The sequence below is a fragment of the Frankliniella occidentalis genome, unplaced genomic scaffold (genome assembly GCF_000697945.3).
Source record: "Frankliniella occidentalis isolate FOCC.00 unplaced genomic scaffold, Focc_3.1 Scaffold166, whole genome shotgun sequence".
Classification (NCBI taxonomy): domain Eukaryota; kingdom Metazoa; phylum Arthropoda; class Insecta; order Thysanoptera; family Thripidae; genus Frankliniella; species Frankliniella occidentalis.
In genome coordinates, this window is record NW_026267292.1 from 501,647 (window position 1) to 505,756 (window position 4,110).

At 49.8% G+C, this 4,110-nt stretch overlaps 2 long non-coding RNA genes across 2 annotated transcripts; one reads left to right on the forward strand and one right to left on the reverse strand.

Moving 5' to 3' along the window:
• Positions 1–907: 907 nt before the first annotated feature.
• LOC127750300 (uncharacterized) lies at positions 908–2,234 on the reverse strand. The gene is made up of 2 exons (XR_008011617.1): positions 1,766–2,234; positions 908–1,072 (listed from the first exon to the last, which is right to left on the reverse strand). It is a non-coding gene; the product is annotated as an uncharacterized LOC127750300 (long non-coding RNA).
• A 185-nt stretch (positions 2,235–2,419) lies between these two features.
• LOC127750302 (uncharacterized) lies at positions 2,420–3,437 on the forward strand. Its single transcript, XR_008011619.1, has 2 exons — positions 2,420–2,600; positions 2,679–3,437. It is a non-coding gene; the product is annotated as an uncharacterized LOC127750302 (long non-coding RNA).
• Positions 3,438–4,110: the final 673 nt, after the last annotated feature.

The following is a 4,110-nucleotide window of genomic DNA, read 5'->3' on the forward strand; positions in this document are numbered from 1 at the left end:
TATTTTTGTGTACTACATTTTTTGAGGTGTCCTCTCCTTGAGTAATGAGAGATAGTTGTGTAGATTTTCTAGCAATTTTGTATATATTTTTTGTACATTCATTCACTCCCTCTCCCCCCATGCTGTTCGTGAAAAAGACCTAATAATAGATCGAGTTGTGTTTGTTAAAAGTGCGTCGATACTGGTGGCCTGGTGGCTAACCCCGCCCTCTCTAGAGGGTACACTGTGCCGCACTCTTTCTTTTTTTAATTTTGTGTCGCTCTAGTCCCGCTTTATCCGTCTTTATCAATAATGTCTCAATCTTCCAATCCTTATTTGTTTATTTTGTGTAATAAAATCGCTTGGCATGACGCTTTCGAGTTCATAAGTTTGCATGCCCAGCCCATACACTGCTCTCCATCCCACTTCCCCGAGTCCCCGAGCCCCTGCACTGGCACCAAGGCGGGCCGCCGGCTCCTCGCAGCTGCTCGGCGGGTCTGCCTACCCAGCGCGTCGCAGGCGCCCGCGACCTGAGCCCCGCAACGAGCGAGCTACGCGAGCAACGCTCCGGAGGCCGGTTGACGCGAACAGACGATAGCTCGCAAGCGGACGCCAGCAGATCACATCCGATGAGAAGCCGAACGTTCGCCGAAAAGCTCGGCACCGACTAGCACCGACGATCAAAAGTCACGAGTCGAACCTACGACACGAAACGACCAGCGGTCCAGCATGCAACTTTCTGAGCCACCAGACCACACTCCAAACCCGCGCTCAGACACCGGTATATGAGTCACAGGTTTGCAGGCCAGCCCATTGGCTGGGCGCGCGGCCCTGCGCCCCGGGCGGCCCGAGAAAGCACCTTTTCGGCAGGCCGATGTCGGAAAAAAATATGTAAATCGCGATTTTCTCAGAAAGTATTTGAGCTACAGCGCCCCGACTTCGCCTGTAGATTACTCTAGTAAAACTGAACAGATCCTGAAGTGGGCGATCACCTCACTAATCGGGAAACCAGTTTTATATCGTTTCAAAGTAGGGTCGTAGTTCGAAATTTTTACAACTTTGATTTCTCGAAAACTATTCATCCCACAGCGACCTGGCTTTGCAGGGCAGTTTATATTCACAAGCCGAACATTCCCTGATAGTTCCTACCCCCTGGGGTAAAAAAAAAAAAAAATAAAAAAAATCCCCCAAAAAGTCAAGAGTCGAACCTACGACACGGAGAGCCGAATTGAGCAGCGATCTTGCACGCAACTTTCTGAGCCACCAGACCACACACGAAGAGCGCGATTCAGCGCCGGTATAAGAGTCACGACCAAAACATGCCCTACTGCCGGCTTGGTGCGCTGCCACAGGCCCGGGGAGCTAGAATGGCCCCCTTTCCGCCGTTTCGTGATACAAATTTTTACGTAAATCGGCTCTAACTCTGGTTCTATTGGAGCCACAGCGCCCCGATTTCGTCTGTACATTACTCTAGTAAATCTGAATAGACCCTGCAATGGGCGATTAGTTAGCGCATTCAGAGACCTGCGTTTGAACGACTCAAAGTAGGTCCGTAGGCAAATTTGTTAAAATCTTCAATTTCTCGAAAAACGGCTCTAACTCCGGACCTATTTGAACCACAGCGCCCCGATTTCGCCTATAGATGACTCTTGTTAAACTGAAAAGACCATGCAATGGACGATTAGCTAGCGCACCGAGAAACCTGCGTTTGAACGACTCAAAGTACTGTCGTAGTTCGAAAGTTTTAGAACTTTGATTTCTCGAAAACTATTCATCCCTCAGCAACCGGGCTTTGCAAGGCAGTTTATATTCATAGGCCAAACATTCCCTGATAGTTTCCAACCCTTTGGGTAAAAAATAAAAAAAGGAAAAAATACCACCAAAAGTCAAGAGTCGAACCTACGACACGGAGAGCCGAAATGTGCAGAGATCCAGCACGCAACTTCCTGAGCCACCAGACCACACACCACAACTGCCATCTGACACCGATATATGACGCATGGCTTTCCAGACCCTTCAAACGGCGGGGCGCGCGTGCCTCCCTCCCGGGAAGCCAGAAGAGCCCCCATTCGGCCGCTCCGTGACAGAAATTTCAACGTAAATCAGCTCTATCTCTGGACCTATTGGAGCTACAGCGTCCAGATTTCGGCTGTAGATTCTTCTAGTGAAACTGAACAGATCCTAAAGTCGGCGATCACCTCAGGGACAAAGGGACACCAGTTTTATTTCGATTCAAAGTAGGGTCCTAAGGGCAAATTCGTCACGCGATCAGAAATTCGTCACTTTCTGATCCACCAGACCATGTTGCGGACGGCAACAAATAACCCGAAAACGCCTTAGAGGTAGGCAACCCAACAGCCGCCTTCGGACGCGCCTGACCCGGCAGCCGAGAGGTAGCGCCACCTCGTAGGGAGAGCGAGAGAGACAGCCGCGCCCGGCATGGCGTGCCGGCGCTCTGGTCAGTCGAGATCTGGGAGCGACGCGTTGAGGACCGGATGGTCAGAGGCGAGACGCGTTCGGCCTCGTGTGACACACACTGTTGTGCGCGTGAAATACGGAAGTATTGTGCTCCTGTCCACCATCAAATTGGATATCTCGTCGTCATCAACCAAGCCCGCAAGGTAAATCATCTCGACTCGAACCGCCCAAACAGCTGTCCAAAGTGTGGTTATGTTACTGACAACCAACTGTATTGACAGGGCTTCGGTCTCCCGGCGAAACGCCACCATGATGGGCTAGGCCCTCACTGATCTCGCCTCCCGAAGCGGCCGCCAACATGCCTAACGCCCTAACGCCCCACTTTGTTTTGGACGCCGAGGACGCCGATGGGCCCCACACCACCAGACCGCCCCTCCCGGGCCACCTCGCCCGTCGCCGCCCAGCGCAGCGCTCCCCCTCAGCGCCCCCCTTCCCCTCCCACTCCCGATCAGCTGTGAAGTGTGGAGCAACTTTGTTTATGTCACTAGTTCGGTGACTTCTTGCCATGACAGTGAAATGTGTTACGGTTTCATTTCTATTATGTGTTGGTGAATACCACTCCAATGTGTAATATGTAAATTATCAATTGTGAGATGTGAAAGTGTGAGTGTCTGTGTGTGGGTGGTGGCGCCGCCCCCATGCATTTGTGTTATGCATCATAAAACTGCGCAGTGTCTACTCTGGTGAGTTTACTCATTTCTATAATTCTGGGTCCAGTTAAAGAGTTTTGACCTTGGTTATAAGGCTCTATTTAGTGAATGGTTTATCATTCAAAAATGACTTATTTTGGCAGTGTTTACTGCTTATGTCGTTTGAGTAACATTATGTACATGTTACCTATAGTGTATTTACAGTGTATTGTTTGTCCTTGTGTATAATTGTATAAGTAGATAGTTAATATTTTGATGAGAGGGACGCCTCCTTAGCATTGTTTTGACAGTGTTAAACCTAAAGGTGTTTATTAAATCTACTTTCACCTATGCTTGTTCTTTAATTATCATCAATTAGTTTGGCAATTAAAGATTAAATTTCAATATTCTATTAAACTCAACCGGTGGGAAAAAGAACCTACCCTAACTTCAAAAACAGATTTGTAAAAACCCACCCTAAATAACTTTAATACCGTAACAACCCCACTCCGGACCCGCGCTCAGACACCGGTACAACAGTCACAGGTTTGCAGGCCAGCCAATTGGCTGGGCGCGCAGCGTACCGCACCGCGCAGCGCACCGTAGGCAAATTTGTTTGGGGATTAGCAGCGAGAGCTAAAGGGTCGTGTTTTGGTCAGATATAACGTAAACACGACGTCATGGATTGTTCTGCTACGACACGCGACTACACGCTGGCAGAAGGTCGTCAAGGGATAAGCCGATGTGTTCGACATACAAATACGACGTCGTATATACGACGCGATATAGCATCAGGTCGTAAGGTGCTGAAACAGGGCGTCGGGTGGCGAACGTGGCATGCGACGTCTTATTTTGGTCAGATTCGACGCTAGGAGCCCAGTCGTGTAGCCTGTAGCCACTGAAGCTGACGTCAGGTGTCCGACGCAGATACGACGTCGTGTTTTCGTCAGATACGACGCTAGACCGACACGTCCGGCGAACAAAGGCGAATCTGCGGAGCGCCCGGTAACAAAGGCGAATCTGC